Here is a 20,475-nt window from a genome sequence, read left to right as displayed (position 1 = left end):
GAGACACCTTCAGGTAGTTCAGGTAGTAAGGGAACAGCTGCTTAACATTGCTCTATCAACCTTTGGAAACTATGTGGGGAATCCGGGTAGGGAAAATGGATTCATAAATCAAATTTGGCCCTAGAGCGTAGAGGCTGTAACTCTTACCCTTGGCGGAGTCTCTGTGGGCCTGCATTTACTAAAATGGTCATAAGCTTCATTGTACTTCTAAAGTGAAATAGAGTCTTTTAGTAACACTAAATCATTTAACATCATTATAGGCTCATGATTTTATTCTAACTCTGACCAAACTCCCAGGGCCCTTCATTTCAAGATTTCCTAACCCAAGCTCTAATCAAGCCCAAACCTGTATTCATTACACAGCCTCCTGACATCATGGCTAGTGGTGGCATGGCCGCTGGCCATGTGGAGTTTAAATCGCATTCTCTCTGATAGGACCCATTTGACGTATATTTTTGCCTATACAGGTGCTCTGGCAAGTTGGTATCTGTAGCTAAATACACACAAGGTGCATAAGCTGCTGGTATGAGTTCCTTTCTAGGGTCTCAGTAATGCCACTTCCATGTACCTCATCAAATAAAACATAATGGATCTATAACAGCTCTTGCCCAGTGGGGTTTGTTGGTGTTTAATACTGTAATGAGGTGGGAGTCGTCTACTTATTAAACCATATGCTGCAGTTTGAACTGTGAGGTTTTGGTTACCTTCAGATGAGTTTGAAACCATGCCAGAGCTGTTCAACCCCTGCCCGGGGTTTCTCAGTGCCTATCATGTCTGTGCTGGGCTTCGATCACAATGCTAAAATGATTACATGTCCTCTGCATGGCAAACATATACACACACTGTCATTCACTGCTTAATAAAAAATTCTTTCTGGCTGTCTGTTCCCTGCAAGTTTTCCTTTCTCAGCCCCTAAGGACAACAACAATCCTGCCAAAGCCATACCTCCCAGAGGAGTAAATGGCTTCTGCTGTCTCTCAAGATGGTTTTCACAAGGGCTTTTCTCTTGACTTTATCTTCTTTGATGTATGTGTTTCTTTTTGCTCTGATTAGAATTACTTTCTGTAATATTGTTTTCCAACTTTTTTCCTTCTTCTCTCTAGCGTACTTAAATATTTTTAATCCAAAAGGAAGAATAACACCACTAGATGATGGGGAAGGGTAGGTTCTGGTTACAAAAACTAACTGACTTTTGAAATATTTGGAACAATATTCCCTTGTTAAGCTTTTTTTTTATATCAAATGCAGATTTTATTTTTCATCTGAATTTCAGTGTTTTACCCTCTTTATATTTTTCATCTGCATTTCTGTGTTCTTCCCTAGATCAAATAATGGAAGTGTCTGCAATTATAAAGCATCAGAGTATTATTAAAGAAGCAGTAGAACCAGGAAAGATTCTTCTACAAAATCACTGACTTTTTTCATGCCAAAAGCATTGCCCTTCCCTCTTTTTGGAGAATGCTGCATGCGTTCCCTCTGATCCATGCTCCCCCCCCCCAGCAAACTGGGATGTGGAAGAAATGTAATCTTGGCTGCTGGGGTCCTGCCTGCAGCCTCCTGCCTGGGGAGCGCCTTGTGCCTTCACACAAAGGAGAGCTGGTGTTTGTGATGGGGGAATGGGGAGGGGGCCCGGAGTGCATGGGGAGGGAAACGTGCCTGGGAGCAGCTCCACAAGCTCCAAAATCCTACGTGCAGGAAACAATTGGCTGAACAGAGGCCACCGCTTGCAAATGCCCCGGCCCTTTCTCTACCTCCTGCTACCAGGCAGGGTTAGATTCCCCCACCTTGGGAAATCTTGTGCCTAGATGAGAAAACACTGGAAAAAGTGGGGAGAAAGCCAAAAATGAGGATACAATACTGCAAGTTTAAGGGAAGATAATAGATACCCTTATGTGCTGTGTCACCCTGCTTCGTAAGTGAGAAATGGGGGATGAAAGGAGAAAAAAAGGCCACATTTTGAAATAACGGCACTAAGATGATTTGAATTACCCACAGGATGAATTTAGCCTGACATGTAAAAGCTATTTCTACCATTATCACTGCTATCCTAAGCCTTTTCACAGATAATTACAGTCAAGTGCTTACCCTGCTCTTGCTCATCTGTTTTTCCCTCCTGCCCATTTAGTAAATGCATCAGTTATGTATTAACACTGGTATGCTGTGTCAAAGCAGCAAGAGCTTTGAAATTAGGCAGTAGGAGTGGTATATAATATGGCAGGAAAGAACCAGTGAAATCTGTAAACAAAGGGTTGTAGAAATGATAATTAGAAGTCAGTTATGTTCTAGCAAATTATGATCTTAGAGTGAAATAATTTGAACTTACAACAATGTCAGTGCAAATGGAGGTCAAATGTAGTAACTTTGGCTAAAGCATGTTTCCAATTCTTGCATTGCTTGGGGCAAAACAGTTCCAAACATGAAGAAAAGGCATTGCCTGTACCTGACTTAAAAAGCTATTGAAATTCACAAAAAGTTATCTTCTGCTGTATTGTGTGCATCTCCTGCACAGATAAATTCCATAAATATTCTTCTTCTCTCCAGCATGTTCTGGATAAAATTACTAACGTGCAGGTCCTGTCTGCTTCCTTCCTTATCACATTACCTGGGCACTGAGCAAGGGGTTCGGAAGAATGCCCAGCCCCTCTGCAAAGCCGATAGAGATCACTGGGAAGAGTGCTGTGATACCTGTCCCTACAGGAGGTCACATTAGGAAAAGTGCCTGAAATATGGGGTTTATTCCACCCAGAGAGCATATTTTGAGGTAAATGACTAAAAGAGGCAACTAGGTCTCCCCTCATTGTTGGTAAATGCTTTCTGAGCGGTCGGGTGGGTGCCCCAGGGTGCAGTTAACCAGGCTTCGCTCTCACCTCTGAAAATGGGGGTCAGGATTAAAGGTGCTCCACAAGTTCCATGCAGCCTCCTCTTACTTACAGATAGGGCTCTGTCCCTACCCATCATGAGTAGTACTGCTCTGGTCACAGGCCCCGTTGCCTGTAATAATAGCTCCTGCCTATTTGTGTTTTTGCCTTGGCTCTGGAGAGGATGGTGGGTCTTTTAGTGCCCAAACAAAACAATTTACTCGGGATTGAATGTTTCAACCTGTCATTCTGCAGGAAGAAAAAATGACTTGTTCCTGAAAAAAATCAGAGCTGATTTGAAAGCTTATGTCAAGAAATATAATCACATTTCATCAAACTGCAATAGTTTTAGAGGCTGCCTGCAGGTGTTAAAATGTCTGCTGTAACTCTCCTTGTTAAAGTATTTCTGAATTGAAAGCTATTTCATCACATTATAAATATTTCATTAAGTTATAAAAACAACTGAAGTATCTTGTAAGTATAAAAAGTCTTGAGCACTGAAACCCCCTTGTAAATAAAGAATGTGGCTGGGAAATATAATCCTTGGTGGGATTGATTTCTGTCCTTTAGAAAGGACATTACTTTGAGACAGGCAAAGACAAAGTAAAAGCTGGAGGTGAAGGGTGGGAAGTGGAGAAAAGCCTAAAGTAATAAAAAATGTACACACAGGGGTTACTAATCTGCAGTGACTGCAAGCATGTCTCACTGTCTTCAGTTCTGAATAAATCATGCTATCTATACCAAGGTTATCTCCTTTTGTCATCATATATCAAATAAAGATGAGAAACACACATCTGCCTGGTTCACTTAAAGTGCTTCCAAAATGTATTTTAAAACTTTACAAGGTAAGAAGTGTTCTCTAATTCTTTGTATATATCAATTATGTCCCATAAAAACTGTTACTACTATTGATACTTTTTAATCTTCTAGTTCAAAGTTGAGGGTTGATTTTTGGCTGGGTCTTTTTCTGGAGGAAGATGTCCACAGTCTCTTGGAAAATGATCCCATAAAGAACTGAGTCCTAATGTTTAAAAATAGCTGGTGCCTTCCATTAAAGTGACAGAAGAAATACTTGTCACATAGCAGTGAAAGCAATTTTTAGAGTTATCCCTTGCTGTCTCCAGTGGTAAAGCTGAGCTTTAGCAGAGGGAAGCCCTGCTAGCATGGAAGAGAGTTCCTTGGGGGGGTCTCATTCTCAGGGGACGCAGTGGGCTCTGAACGCTGCCCCAGACATAGCACTTGGTCAGGTAGATACGAGCAAGTAAGCAAGCTCCTGGAAGAGGTCCTTTCAGCAAAGGTCAAAGCACATTCGACCAGGCGTCTTAGGCTGCGGGCTCTCCTCTTTCAGGTCATTGAGAAGTAAGGTAGATAGCACATTACAATGCCCACCCGATATTTTTTTCAGTTGTTTGGCCTGCTTTTAGATGAGAAATACTTTTTTTCATCAGTTTTTGTGCTGAAAAGATTTATAAGAAAAGAAGAAAAAGGTATTAATTTCCTGTTACCGTGCATACACCAGTTACATGCGTCTGTGCTCGTTAGTTTTTTTGATTTACTGTATTGTGACTCTGCAGTGGTAAAGATGAGTAGGGTAGGTACTTCTAGGTAAATAGAGGTACCTTTGTCACCCCCTCAGTCATATATCAGGTGTAGAAAGCCAGTCCAGAGTCCCTGCACTAACAGGTATAAAGTACTTTCAGATACCTACAGCATTTTTGTTGTCAAGCTATTTTGCTTTTTCCCTGGAAGCTCACCTCTCTGAAACAGAAAATAATATTTCCAGAATAATTTGGTCTTGATCACCTCATTTTATTTCATGCATAAATACCTCTGTGTATGCATCCAGCCACGTCCTACATCTCAAAGGAGGAGGGGAGCACCACTGACGCTGATGTACTGGGGATGCCCATGGTAAAGATTGCTCTTCTGCTGCGTGTCCCACACATGACCTGAACGTTGGGATGTCATGACCTGCTGAGGAGGTGAACAGATAACGTGGCTCACTGCGGACTGTGTCGCTGCCGTGTGGTGTAAGCATTGCTCCTGGGTGGCAAGGGGGCAAATTCCTGCTATGGTTAAGGCACCTAACTTATGGTGTGGTTTCAGGTTACAGCTAAGCTGGTTCAGCCAAAAGGAATGCTCTGCTCCGCTTCTGCTTCTTCTTTGGTGTGCAGCCTTGTAATTGTACAGAGTGGATCGGTCCATTTGGCCAACCCCAGAAGACTAATCTTGTGGAAAAAATTGACCTGTTTTTACCACTCTGAACCAGTTGAATTGAAGCACCTTGCTCCCATAGGATATGGGAGGGATGGCAGGGTCACTGCGGTTGCAAACCACCTTTTCAGCAGAAACCTGCTGTTTTAATCAGGTTTACTAAAACATCAAGTTGCATCTAATCAACAGAAAGAAAAGGTTAAATCTCTGGGCAATTGCACGCTTGCTAGATCTGATGTGAAGCAGGAGAATGGGGGTGGTTAGCCAGGGTTACTGCAGTTGGGAGGTTCGTCTGTGTTCCTAACAGAGTCAGCAGAGATGCTACTTAGCAGAGGGGACACTCAAACTTTTCATATAGTGCTTCTTCTCTTCTGGAAGAGTTTTGGGGCTCCATATATAGCCACCTTTCCCAGCGTACATTCTCTTCTTTCCCCCTCCCCTGGATGGGGCACATCAGCCAGTTTGAGAAAGAGACCAAAAACCCTACCTCTGACCAGCCCTGGGAGGCCTGTCTTCCTTCTGTGACTGTACAGGTTGCCTCACTTAAAATTAGGGAGCATAAATAGCTCTCAATAGTCCAGGTCTACATTACTGTGTGTGCACCTGACTTCAACGCTTTGAATGAATTTGGACATGTAAATAAGACCTCAGTGTTTGTTAATCTGGACCTTAAGTATTTGGTCTGCACTGCCAACAAGGAAAATTTGGAGTTTCTTGGTTAATTGCAGGTGGGATGAGGGAGATGTTTGGATATGAAACCCTGGCCATGACATCTTCGAGTTCCTGACAGGAATATGGAGGACAAAAAGAAGCTTGCCTAAGTCTAAGAAAATATGCTAAGCCGCACACACATTTGGATAAGACTTGGGTCTGGAGATAGCACTTGCAGTTGATTGCAAGGACTAAGGTTAGGGATCTTACTGTTGAGTCTGAATACTTTGATTTACAGAATTCCCCCGGATGAGGCACAAGTCATCATGAAGACAGGTAGATCCCTTACTGAAATTGTCAGTAACTGGTTGTTGATGCTAATTTACCAAAGGTAAATACTGCACCGTCACTGTAGGTGGTCAAGCGAAGTGCAACCTCTTCTTTGTTGGGACATAAGCTAAATGGCATCATCCATCCTGTATTAACCTACCCTTAGTCTTACATGAGGATAAACTGATGAATGAAGCCAAATACGATGAGATAATGAACAAAAAACAATGTCAAGATTTATTTGCGTTTAGTCAGTAGCCCAGGAATGAGAGCTGTGGTGGTTGTGGTGATGAGCCGGAGGAATGCTGCTGGTATTGAGAGCTCTTTGCTGTGTCACACATTCCTGTATTTTTTGCAGTCACATTAGGATCTGAAGGAATTAGCCTCAGGAAAGCTCAGAGTTTGTTTCAGGTGGGTAAACTCTGTTTTCTGCTCTTTTGGTCAGCGGTGGGAAACATTCATAGTGATTGAAGAAAAGATCAATGGGCTAGATAAGAATTTGTTATCTTCCAGATGGCAGGTTATGAAAGCAGAGAAGGGGGCTGCGTCTGTCAGGTGTAGGGTAGGAATGACAAAGAAATTTAACTCCGTTCCAAAAATGTTAACCATATTGTTCACGCTCACCAGTAAGGGGGCCTGTGGCTGCTCTGAGATTAACCTTGTGACCCCGACAAGAGTTTAGACCAGCCTGTCAAAAGCATTATGCTTGAAGGCAGTAATCGTCCTTTATTAGAAGAACAGTTCCTTTGCCTGGTTTCTGCTGCCTACCTATGGACTGCATTTTGGCTGCAGCACCACCTTTAGGAAATGGCGTGTAGTTTAATGATTAACAACAACAGATTCCTAAAGGCTATGCACAGCCTCTTTAGTGGGGCTTAATTCACCCTGAAAAAGTAGCCTGATGTAGAAATGTGCTTATCTGGTATAACAATGATTTTCCAGAAGGCTCTTATGAGGATGGTAGCAGTCTGTAAATTATTTCAGAGCATGTAAATATTTTTATTAAAGGAATTTGGGAAGGTTTGAGCTTATATTTACAAGCAGACTTAAGAGCTAAGTTTTTAGAATGGCTGTGCTTCTGTTCATGGCCATCAATTTTGGATCAGGCTGGTGATACATGCTGTGAAAGACACTGGTCTGAAGAGTTACAGCACTGAAATCATTGCAGCCTCGGTGGTCCAGAGAAGTGCTATTAGAAGGCAGTAACAACTCATGCAGCTGTAAAACATGAGTGAGCTTTTGGGCCCAGAGGCTCTTCAATAGGTTTGCAGAGAGTCTCCAGCTGCTCCCGAGTGTTCAGCTTCCATAGTGGAGCTGTGGCTGCTCTGCCAAGTCTCCCAGCAAAAATTACAACTGTAATAATTTCCCAGAGTTGTGGGTTTTTCACATTCTCTGTTGACAGGTTCTGTGTAAGATAAAGTGTAAAGCGATTTAGTATCTCATTCAGTAGGCCAATTCACTACAGTATTGCTCTGTAGTGGTCCAGATACTCTCTCATGACCGTATCACAGCAGTATTTGTAATAAATATGCACTGAACACTTGCGAACAAGAAAATAACTAATATAGGCAATAGGGATATGCATTGTGGTCATAAAAAACCAATATCAGAATAGATGACGAGCATTTTTTTAAACAAGAAACACTCCTTTAATAATATTATTTCATATGGAAGCCTCTGAAGAAACCCTGTAGACACAGCAAACTACTTACACAGTTTCCAGCAAACATCTGGGTCCTTGTTGCATCCACTTGTCTAACTTTTAGTCTTTCTGTCCCCACGTGCTGTGTGGATGCTGAGAGTCACATTTGGGAACATTGTGATTGAGCACACCGCATGCTTCTTTTTTTAATAACTTAAAGGAGAAAGTCAAAGGATGCATTTCTACTTCTCAGGAGCACTGTGCCTGTTCATACCAGTAAAGCAGTCTGGAAGTACAAACTCCTACTTTTGCTGACTACTTATAACCTAGGAGAAGCTAAGCCGGTGGTACTCTACTTAGTTCTCCTTTTGCAGTTTCCATGCTGGCAACTTTGAGGTGCTTGGTTTAGCCCTGTGTTTATTTTGCTGGGGATGCTGTCACCTGCTTTTTGCAATCAATAGATGCTGCCAGCATGATCGTAATAGGGCACGGTCAGCTGCAATCTCCCTTGGGACTGGCGAGTATCTCTCTCCTAGCCTTCCAGGACAAAAAACTGCAGCAAAGCCATTCATCTCAGGGCACAGGCATTACACCACAGGGGGAGGTGCGGAGTTTTTAATGCATGAAGTCACTGCCATTCACAGTGAACTAATGAAAACACTGTCTTTAGCTATGTTTAAAATCCTCGGATGCCTCTGTGTGTGCGTGTGCACTGAGGGACAGATGAATGATACTGTGAGGTCTTTGATACCTTTTTCAATGAGGCTAATTGTCTCTGCATAATTTTTGGACAAGCCTGCAATAATGATGTTTGGTTGCTGCGCGGGATTAGCATGTTTAGCAATAGGAGAAGGAGAAAAAGGGAGAGATGGCATCCAGTACCTAGGTGATGGGCCCGGCTCAGTGACATGCATCTGAATGAGACATGCCTATTTAACCCTAGAATCATTTTTCTAGCTAATCATGGAATGTGCATGACATTTGTTATTACTGACATTATAATGCATCCATTCACACTACTAGAACTGCTAAGCTGTTCCCACTGAAAGTAATGGGAGCTTTGTATAAGCTGAAGGGAAGCAGAACTGGGTCTCACTAGAGCAGGTCAGGAAGTTTCTCTACTCAGCTTCATTTCTAGGGAGCTGGATAGCTGAAGCAGAAGCCCTCCTGCTGCTGTTTTGGTAGGGACACAAGGGCAGACTTAAGGTTATATGCTTTATATCCATCTCTATTTCCACGTTATAAGGTTGTTTTAAGAGTATCTTTGAATTTATTGGCTTTCAAGCATGTATTTTGTCATGTTATTTGATTTTGCTTTATTACGGAGAACACTGTAACTCAGTTTTCATTCCCATCAGAAGCACTGTGTGATCATGCAGTCCCCTTCCTGCATGGCAGGTGAGCTAGGAGGCTGAGGCACCAACCTTGGCCCTGGCCCTCCTGAAATCAAGAGGAATTCTTCCATCTGCATCCATCAGCTTCTTGTCCCAGCCTCGTCACCGACAGTGACCAAAATGCTAGCCATTTTGCTTACTGATTTTGCACTGGGTAAAAACATCATTGCTGCGCTTGACTTGCCTGCCTCTCAGAAGTGCTACAGGAAATGTCTGAGATCATTTGACAAGGTCTCAGTACTGAAAGACACGAATAGAAAGAAGCATGGCCGAAAATGTTAGACAGTTAACTCACTGATGTGCATACGCGTCTTCAGGCACCCTACGTATCTTTGAAAAACTGGGCCAAAATGTACTAGGACAAGATGTGAGTATTAAAGCACTCTGCAGTCTGCAAATAGGTGTGGAACTGGGATGCCTGTGCTGTTGCACAACCAAAGAGCACTGTAAAGATTGTTTTGAACATTGCATATTTTCCGCTTGCCTTTTTTAATATCCTTGAAATACCTCCACCTGTTTCTTGTTGGGAACAGAAACTAGGCTTGCAGAACAGATACATTTCCGCCGTTTCTCAATCAATCTGGCATGTGAGTGATCTGACGGTGAGATTTTTCATTAAACTCAAGGTGTTGTTAAGGAATTGATTAGTCCTTGCAATGCCCTGATGTGTTCTACTTCTGCACTTTATGTAACTGAATTTAGGCAGCCGTCTAATAAATGGATTTTAAACGTAACAATAACATTGCTCTTCCTTTTTGAAGCTGGTGGCAAACCTCCAATTCCCCTCTCGGTATTCATTACTTGTAGAACGCAGCAAAGCTTCACGGGCAAGAACAGTAGGTTTTTTTAACTTTTACACAGCGTTAGGTCTACATCGAGTCACGGCTCCTTCTGATGGATACGATGCCGTTATCTCCTGAGGATACGGTGCTGTAGGATGGAGACGGTGGGCAAGAACTGAGTGGCGGCTCCTGGCAGGGCTGTGGCTGGGGTGCGAGGGCAAGGCGGGAGAGGAGGGGAAAATGGGGCAGTGAAGGGGCAGGCCTGAGCCTAGGCGGCCTTTGAGGGAGTCAGGCAGCCCGCCCTTTGAAGTCAGGGAACAGTTTCCAAGTGCCATTTGTGCCCCTGGCTTAGTTTGCATACACGGCATTACATCACCCCACAAAGCGGCCTTCAAGCCGGAGCGGCACAATGGCGGGGCCTGGCTGGGCTCAATGGGGGGTTAAGAGTTGCCCTGGGAACGCCGCATTCCAGCATCAGCTGCTAATGTGCAAAGCATGCTGCTGGGGGCTGGCCCGGGCAGAGCATGGGAACATTCTTGCATACTTTATGAGACAGAAACAAACCGACTTTCAGCAGAACAACAGCCAGGCATAATCCCCCCCCAACCCCTCGCCCCACCTCCTTCGCCCACCCCTCGGAAATCAAAACGCTCCGGACCTTTGTGTGAGGGCTGGGAGGTTCATACTCCGGGGTATTTTGCCAATAAACAGAACCAAAGACACGTTCTGAGCCAAGAGTGAATTTTCCACGTCTCGGGAGATGAATGGCCTTAGTGTTGAATGTCTTAAGTGTAATTTCATACAGTCTTTTTAGGCCAGTGCATCCAGGCAGCCTTGGCCGGGCCATCCTGTGGAAGGTTAACACCTGGGACAAGTGGAGCCCCCGCTGACCTAACATCGTGAAACATCCATCTGCCTTCCTCAAGCCTTCTTCCTCTCTTCTTCCGCACCGGTGGCTTACCACTCCCAACGATAGCACCACAAGGTTACCCTCTCGTCCTCGGAGCCCCTATTCACACTGAAGCAGCCTGCTTTTTTACCATGAGATGGTAGTTCTGGGTACCAACACAGGGCTTTTGGGGGAAAAAAGCGAGACCAAGGAAGGCAAAATGGCGCTGAGGACAACTTCTCACTGCAGGGTTTAGTAAGCGTGAGTGCCTCAGTATGTGCCCGCATGGAGTTCTCACCTTACCCGCCTCCGAGGGCCAGAGCTGGCCTCAGCAGAGGCAAAACTGGTTCATCTTTGATTAAGAAGAGACTAAACAGTAACTTTATTGGGTAAGTAATTCAAGGCACAGCCTGTATGTCTCTGTAGCACGTTGATGCAGCAGAAGGACCAGTGGTGTGGAGATCCTGTTAGCAGGACGCATTAGTGAGCCCAGTTTTAATACTGTTCATGGTCCTCTAATTACACAAGATGTCCACGTGCAGCAGTTACCTGTGTTTTTTAATTCTACACACAGAAAAACATACAGCATCACCTGTGTAAGGCAAGCTGCAGTTGCACAAGGCAGCTCACATCCTTTTGCAGATGCTTTTGGCAAGGACTGGAGCACTGAAGTACCCCAAACCCCCACTGTATTCGCTTCAGAAAGCATCTTTAGGAGAAATGATGAGCAGGGTTTGTGTAGCTGGTTTGCAGTTCTTGGCCATTTGGGCTGCATGTCCAGTCTGCCACTGACAATAGTTCTCAGGTACTGCAACTCGGTGCCCCTTGATGCGACTACTGGAAATAAATTTGGTGACAGGCCTTTACCTGCTGGTAATCCAGTAAATAGTGTTTGTTCCTAAACCAGGATTTTAAGAGACAGCTAATGCTGCAGCAGCACATGGCAAACTCTTTAGAGGAACATCAGTTTCAAATCTCTCTCTCTCATCTGTGCTGTGCTGGTGCTAATAGCTGCATGTTGTACACCAGGCTCTTTGAACTAAAGATTTGAGAGAAGGTTTGCTTTTGTCTCCTCAGTTTGTTTACTTTGTAAACACGATGTTATGCATTGTCAGTTCAGCTATTTCCCCCCCTGCAGTCTTGTTCTGGAGATTCTTTATATCTTGCTTTCACACAGCATCTGAGGAGAGAAATTAATGTGCCATATGCCTGTGAAACCGTTACAGTGAGTAAGCAGGCTGGATAGTAGATACAGCACTTAATGCTACTTCAAACTTTTTTTTTTTAACTCCTGTGGCATGAGGATGCACCATTTTGATCTAATGAGAGCCCTAAAGCTGGATTTACAACATCATCAAGCTATGGTCTGGATTCTTCTTGGGGCCCTGAATAACCTGGGACACCTCTGTAGTAAATCCCTTCCATCTCTAGTTCAGTGCTTTCAAACTATGTTGGTCATGACTGAATACTGCTTTGTTCCTCGCCTTCTGACACAGCTCTTCATCCAGTTGCTCCTCAGTTGAGTGGTTGCACATGTCTTTGCAGGCTGCCTTCCCCATGATGGAAGGATTCCTGAGCTGTGAGACACCAAGCTTGGCCCTTTGCAGCAGTACACAGATGTCCTATAACAAGTCTGGAAGCAGTCCAGCGATGTTTACACTGTACTGAATTTGAGTTAACAGTTTCAGATGTCTCTGCATCACGTTCCCCATCATGTCTGATTCTGTTCCCACGGGTAAAGGCAGACACAAAGTGTATCTTGCAGTGCTCACAGCACTCCCCAAAGGAAAAGGCCAAGTAGCATGCAAAGTGAGCCTGTCCTCCAGGATCCCCTGCCCCCAAGCACCTTCAGCCTCAAGGATTTATCCTGTTCCAAGTGCAGGCAGAGAGCAAAGTCTCCAGCTGCCGGTCCCGCTCCCTGCCTCCTTAAGATGTCTCCACACCACCACCTAAGAGACAGTCAGGATAAACATGGTGTCTTTCAAAGAATCAGCATATGCAGATTTTCAGCTGGAGGTCCCTCTGTTCACCCTGGCCTTTTGGCCGTCCATTGCTGCAAGAACAGCTACTACGATTCAGAGCCGACCAAACTGTGCAGCCCACCTCAGGGCTGGAGCTGCTGGCTGTGGTGGCTGTTGCATTTGTGAAGTCCAGCTTTGGCTGCAGTGCTGCAAAGAGTAGGGACAGACAGCCCAGAGAAAGCCTACCAAAATTTAGAAGCAAAATTCTGTGCAAAATTTAGAAGCTGCTTTGCTTGACAGTATAAATGAACTGCTCCAGTCCCAGCGTTTCTCTGCATAGACAGATTGGGCTGGGCCATCGCTGAGCTGTTTGCATTATGGGAAAGTTATTACTAAGGGTCTCTGCACTGGGCTGAAGGGCTGAGTAAAGGAGGCAGTCCCACCAGTTCTGGGAGAAATACCACTCCACTCCATCAGTAAGGTAAATGCACCATTGCTGTGAACACTGCACAAGCACATCCCCTCTTGGCAAATAAAAGTCCATCTTTATCGCGCTCTCTGGAATTTTGTAGTATTTAAATCTCCAGTTCACGTAGAAGGGTCTCTGATATTCCTGAGCTGCTGACTAAAGTAAATCCAAAACAGATTTTGTTTGGCTTTCCCATGCCTCAGTAGTCCCCAAAAGGTGTTTTTATTATTTTAAGTATTAGGCCCGTGCATGGGAAAGAATTTTGTTAGTTCAGCTCTACCACTCCCTAGGAGTTTTCTTGGCTCTCTCAGCGTCTCCTTACCCTCAGGCTGCTCATATCTTTCAGCAGATCTCACTACTGGACTCAGCAGCTCTCCTTTCCCTGCCTTTCAGTGCAGATCCCAGCAGGGCTGGGCACCCACCACCTTCACCAGGCAGGGATAACGCGTGGCCTCTCACAGGGAGAGGTCAACTCTTTTCAGGGGCAGAGACTGTAAGGGTAAAACTTGTGGTCGGGTGTAAAAGCCTGTACAAAGTTTGTACGCTCCTTAGGTCCCCAACAGATTTCAGGCTCGATCTCAAGAAGTATGTAATTAATATGTAAGACTTGTGCTGGCCTTCTGCATACTAGTGAAATCCATTGCTTGCCCTTTATTCAAACACACTGCTTCTTGCATGTTCTGTCTCTTGTCTGAATAATAACAGTGCAGTGTAGTGCTTTTCTCTGGCTAAACAGCAAGGAGACCACGCTGCATTTTACACCACGTGAATTTTTTTCCTCCCAGTTTTGGAATACTGAGTGGTAGGTGAGCTGCAAGGGAAGGGGCAGGCAGATAAATTCAAATGGAAAATAAAGAGCATGTTTGAACATTCAAGGACATTCAGGTAAAGCTATCAAATACTTTTGAAGGAGGAAGGCCACAATGTTGTTCAGTAGTTTCTTAAGGTCTGCATGAGTCTAATCTGCTGAAATTGGTTGTGAATAATGCAAGAAGAGATGCCGTAGGCAAACAGAATATTGCAGACCAGTTCCTTCCTATTTTCATTTAATACTGTTCGTATTACTTGAACGATACGCCTCAGTTCAGCAGAAAGCATCATGCTGAGATTTCTCCTGGGCTCCATTAGCTTGTCAGTCACCAAATAAGAAGCGACAAGCTGCTCTCAGTCCTGCCGTCCTTTGTGGGAGCTGGCCGCGTTCACAACATGGGCACAAAGGTGAGGCAACCCTCTTTTGTTGAGTGTGTCCAGGTGCTCTTTGCTCACCAGACTCCTGCTGTGACTTTATCTTTTGTCAGCTGGAAGCCTGGGCTCTCACAAGGCTGAGCTGATCAGGTCAGGCAGAACAAAGAATAAACGTAGGTGAAGTGATGAGATGCAAGAGAGGGTAAAAAAGCTGGAGGGTCAGTTGAAACACTGGTTCTCTGGAGTCACCAAGGCAGTGTCTGGAAGATTATTTGCAAAGGGTAAAAAGATGCAAAGAAAGAAAATGCCAAGTGATGTGGTGTTACTGGCAGAAGAGTCTCAGCTTAGGGAATTTTTACTTACTTTATTTTATTGCCAATTAACACAAGCTTCTAATCACTGATTCAGATATTGAGAAGATGAAAACATGAACAATTAAATGAACACTTGGGTAATCAGCTTTCTTTACTCTTCCCCAGGCACAACTTGAGTTAAATACCTTCATCCTTCCTAGTCTCACCATCCTGTGTTTTTGCTGTGGGTTACACTGAGTAACCCCAGAGGTTTGGGCCATGTACATAATGGTTTTGGTCTGCTGCTCTTCCATGCTTCTTACTGGGGTTCCTTTGGTCATCTGACATTCTTACTGTTTTTCCTCGCTCCTTCGTGCTTCTTACTGGTTTGCCTGATGGCCACAGTCCCTCAGGGTTGTTCCTGCCCTGGTGCTGGTCACACACAGCCATGGTGCCTCAGGGTTGTCCCTGCCCTGGCGTTGGTCACCCACAGCCACAGTCCCACAGGGATGTCCCACAGGGATGTCCCTGCCCAGTGTGGGTCACCTGCGGGCTGCAGGGTGTCCCCTTTTTGACAGGGAGGTCCTCCCTCCAAGAGTGCATCTCCAGCCCCACATCTCCACAGCTGGTCTTTCCCTCCATCTGTCTCCCTAAGAGTGTCCCCTGTGCGTCTTCTGTCTGCAATGGCTGCTGGTCATCCTGAAATATGTCTGAGCCAGGGTGCTGTGGGATCCTCTGCCTGGCTGAGCTCTGGTGCGTGATGGTCACCCATACTGGTTTCAGCCGTGGCTGGACCCAGCTGTGGCTGGCACTCGGCAGCTCACGGCTTCCCTCCACACCAGTCCCCACTGCAGCCCCCACTACTGGAACCCAGTCCTGCATGCCCCACGCGTGGGGAAACATATCTCAAGTGAGACTGAGAGATAAGGAAACTAATTTTTTTCAGGGAGTGGGCAGACAGTTAAAAAGGGATGCAGCACACAAGGAAGGCATACGAGGAGTAAAGGTATAGCTGAAATTCATCTCTCCTTGTACAGATAAACGTTTACTCCTCCTTGTGTAATACAGGAATATTCAGTGAAATGGAAAAGCAGCACTTTGAAAAGATGACCCTAAAACTCCTGCTGTAAAGTAAAAGGCTTATGTGGTATTAGGGAACAATAAAGAGCAGGAAGGAGATCTCTTCCACCGCGTGACGGTCTGTCTTCTCCTGCCAATTTCTATTTTCCAGGCATTTACTGTACTGATGCGAACACCAAGGATCCTACTGCAAATGATCCTACTGCCATATCCCATTTTCGTTTGCTGCCTGTAAGGGATGAAAAGGTGAGGAGCGCCTTGGCCCCGCTGCAGGAATCCCAGGCATCCCTGCCCCGGTCTCGACCTTCTCTTGTGGAGAGATCGCCAAGGGTGCTCATGGCCCTGAGGGGAAGGACAGGGAAGATCCATCACAGGCTTGATCGGCACTTTTAGTTCCTCACCTGAGTGAACTGGCATGACCTGCCCTCATAGCAAATGTCCTTCCTGAATGGTAGGCAAGGCCAAGGTCCCCAGTGGAGTTGTAGTATGCTGAGTTTGCTCAAGTATGATGGAGATCGTTGTGAGGAGTTGTAGACCAGCAATAGCTCCTGTGGTTGAGAGGCAAATGAAGGGTCAGGCACATGTGAGGAGCTACAAAAACAAACAAAAAAGCAATGTAAAATGCTTTGTATTCTGTCACACAGAGAGAAATAGGACTGCAGGTGTGAAAAGGGGGAGAGGAGAGGGTGAGTTTTGTTGCTATGGCCAAAGTCCTGATTTTGCAGTGCAGAATTGCTCTCTAGGACTGCAGGACCTGTAGGGAAAGTTGGCACAGGATCAGTACTCTCCTGGAGTGGGAGCATTTGACCAGATTCCTGAAAATATGTCTAGAAAGCAGTTCTGTTCTTACACATCTTCATCCATGTGTAAAAGGTCTCCATAATCAAAGGCAGAGTATTGACAATGAAGTGGCTACAGCAATCCCAGCCAATACGTTAGAGGGTTGTTGCAATGAAACTTCCAGTAACTTCTGCCTCGCTCCCACTATTTCACCACTCCCATGTCACCTTCTGATAAATAGTCCATGCCAACCTAAAAGCCTTTCCTACATCGCAGAATTGCTTTTCCATTTATTTTTTTTATGAATAATGTAAGAAGTTCTCTATGTACACCATAAAAATAATGGAGTGAGAGAAAGATGTTGTTACCTAGGCTGTAAATCACCCTGGGGATCCTGATGTAATCACCTACCTCTCAGACTCCCCTTCCAGGGTTTGTGATATAATCAGAGGGCCTGGACTTGCTCCGTCCCTGCCCGGTACAACCTAGCTATAGGTGGTTGTGATTCGGTTGGTTTAACACCAGTCCACCACAGTGCAAAGCTGCAAACCATAGACCCAAGCTACCATTGCATTCGGTGGTGGAAGCAGAGAATGCAAAGCCCCAGCGAGCCTGGCAGAGCCCTGGGATGGGCTTTCAACGAGCTCTGCTCTCTGCAGGCGCCTCTGATGCAAAGAACAGAAATGCCCAAGGAGGCTGGGAGCTTAGCTTGGGCTGGAAAATACATTGCAAGCTGAGCCTTTAGCAAATGTACCCACGAAAGCTGAGGCCGCTCTTTCTTCATTCTCAGCTCGGGAAGGATAGCATCAAACAAATTTATCTTAGTAATTTCTCTTTTTTTATACCTCATAGATTCAGTCTCTCCCTCTTTATAGGCTTCTTCTCTGCTTTTTCCCTCAGGTAACAAAATATGTGACCAGAGACAAGATTTACCTAGCTTTTGCTCTCTAAAAGTTAAGCACTTAGTCTGTGCTACTTGTCTGCCTTACTTTTTAATCGATTTGTCTGCCTTACTTTTTAATCGATGAAGACAAAAGCCTCCTTCAGAAGGCAAGTGATCCTATGCTAAAGCAGATGTCTAACGTGTGTGGGAAGAACTGTCGTTCTGAGGTGCCTTTATCTCCATTGACTGTAGATGAAGCTAGATTAACATCCAAATTTTAGACGGCTAAGAAACTGTTGATGCCTGGAGAAAGGCAGACGCTGCTTTTCATAATCTGAGGAAGTAACAAGGCCATCCATCATCCTTTTTGTACATGCCACCTTCACGGGCTTTTGTGAGGATGGAAGGAAATTCCCAGTGGAGGCGAAGGGTGTTACCGGCGCCTGGCCAGTACCGCAGGCAGCGCTGAGCATCTTCAGGCTGCATCGGTGACTGGGTCTCTTATGAAACTGGAAGGGGTGGTATGACAGTATGGGTATCCCATCGCATGCCACACTGGAGGGCTGAATGAATTTGAAAAATGAGGTGCAAGATGATGACAGTCAGCTTGCAGCTGGCCCTGCTCCACACAGAGGTTGGCCAGGGAAGCTGCTATTCTGTAGTCCAAGAAGGAAATAAGGATAAGGATAAGAAATAAATGAAGGATAAGATGTGTGGAGCAATTGTTACTGGCCTGGAGCTGAAGGGTGCTTAGGGATATGGTAGCACTTTAAACCAAGTAGTTCACCTTATATAAAGCATTTCTTTCATGCCTTGTGCTTAGTATTTATCCAAACTTTATCAGTTTATGAAGTTTAAAAAGCCAATGTGACTCAGTTCTTTTTTAAAGATTTTTTTTGTCTAAAGTTTAGATTTTGCAGAGGTGGAGGAAAAAGTTTATTTTTATAGTTGCAGACCTCAAAGACAGCCAGGTGGGTTTTTCTTGCTGCTTCATTATGATTCATACTTTATCAGTGGAGCTGAAGAGAGTCACAACTGTTCCTAGCTGTGTGGGAGAGAATAATTGTTACGCAAAGCCCAGAGTACGGTCTGCATATTATTTATGTATTTACATACTTAAGTAGAGTTGTAGGTAAACTCTAATGAATTAAAGAAATACCTGTGGTTTGACCACTGGGAATGCAGTGAATGTCCATATGCAACACTCCCCTCCCTACCCCTCTTTGCATTCAACATACCAGTCCACCTCTTCTTGCCTCACACCAAGAGATAGATGTTAAGCTACGGATCCTGTTTAACGGAGAAGTTCCCAGGCTTTCTGTTCCCTCGTTTTTTGTTTGTTCTTCAAAGCCTAAGATAAAAGCCTCCAGCAGAAGCCGCCTGCCGTGCTCGGCCACGGTACCTGTTTCGTGAGGGCTACGTGTGGTCGGGAGCAGCGCTGTGGGCACTGACATCCCTCCTGCAGAAAATGGATGTGTCCCAAGCGAGCCGAGCGCGAGAGCATTTGGCACGGCTGTGGGACGACCCCTGGGTGAAATCCTGCCTCGCTCAGCCTGTGGAAAATCTCACTGATGGCAGAGGGGCCAGAAGGACCCCAGTGAAGGCTCAAGGGCCATAGCTATTCTTGCAAATTAAAGATGCCCAGGGCTGTCTTCTGCCCCTGGCGCCGACTGGTGTCGGTGTAGCCTGGCTGAAGCTGAGATTTTAAAGTAAAAACGAAGCAGGCAGAAAGACATGTAATAAAAACACCCCAGCAACTTTCAGATTTTCTTTGGAAATGATCATATAACAGACCAGATGACTAATTTGGGATACTGAAGCTTTGGTTGCCTTTGCCCAGAATTGAGCTCCTTTGTTACCAGTGATGCTTCAAAACAGCCTACACAGTGTGTTGAAGCACACAACTTTCAAGCCTCTCAATATTTAAATGGTAAGTAAATCCTTGGAGCCTCATGGACTTTATGGATTTGTTAAAATGACAGTTATTTGGACTGGGGTTATCTGAGCTGCTTGTCACCTGGGAGGTGTGAAAACTTGACACTCCTGTTACTCAGATTGCGATAGTTTTTCAGATAACGAGCAGTATAAAAATAATGAGGCTGGAGTCAGAACAGTTTCTGAGCAAGTTACATTCAAGGGCTGGTGCACAACGTGCTGTGAATCCAGTTTTGAGATGGTGCAGATGCTCAGCTGGGAGCAGGAGGAGGATGAGACCATAGTCTGAACGTGCTTGAGTTTTAACTGCCCTGTTATATCTGGGGACGGGCATGGGCTGAGGGCCAGGGCCAGACAGGGTGGGCTGAGGGGAGCTGGAGACTGACCCTGCTGTGGCATCACTGGGGTAGGGGCTGACGGCCCCAGGGGGTGACACGGGGTGCTGGAGGAGCCCTGGGGGGGGGGGGGGGGGGCTGAAATGAGGTCTGTCTGGGACAGGAGGAGCTGGCAGTGCCCCAGCTCTACATCCCTGAAAGCAGCACCCTCTTAATCCCCCTTGCCAGAGGTGGTGAAGATAACAGAGAAAAACCATTGCAGAGATCACTGCAGGTGCTCCAGGTTACACCTTATAGCAGCTCCTCAGCATATACAGTTCCCCCACCTGTGTACACTGTACAAATACTGTCCTTGGTTACACATGGCCTCTTCCCAGATGCAGCAGCAGGACCATAACAGAAATAAAAGTAGCTTTAAAATATTATCTTGAAAGATGTTAGGAAAGTCACACAATTTAGAAGCCAGAGATAGGGCTCTCTTCAGTCTTTCGCTGCTGAGGAATTCAATTAAATTAAATCCCTCTGGGAGTCTTGCAGGTGTAAGACATGATCACCCACAGACTTCAACTCAGTTTAAGGAGTTCAGAAAGATGTGCAGAAGAAGCTCAGACCTGAATTTTGTCATAGTTATAGTGTTCCTTTTTTTTTCTTCTTTTTTTACAGCGCAGGTGAAGATACAAATATTTTTCCCGTGCCTTCGCTGAAGGCTTTTCTGTTCAGCTCCTTTCCACAGCTCTCTGTGATTTGTCCCTGACACAGGGCTGACGCATTTCACACTGAACAACGCTCTCCGG

Source organism: Haliaeetus albicilla, chromosome 13, assembly GCF_947461875.1.
Source record: "Haliaeetus albicilla chromosome 13, bHalAlb1.1, whole genome shotgun sequence".
Lineage (NCBI taxonomy): Eukaryota > Metazoa > Chordata > Aves > Accipitriformes > Accipitridae > Haliaeetus > Haliaeetus albicilla.
Note: the sequence above shows the minus strand (reverse complement) of the source record.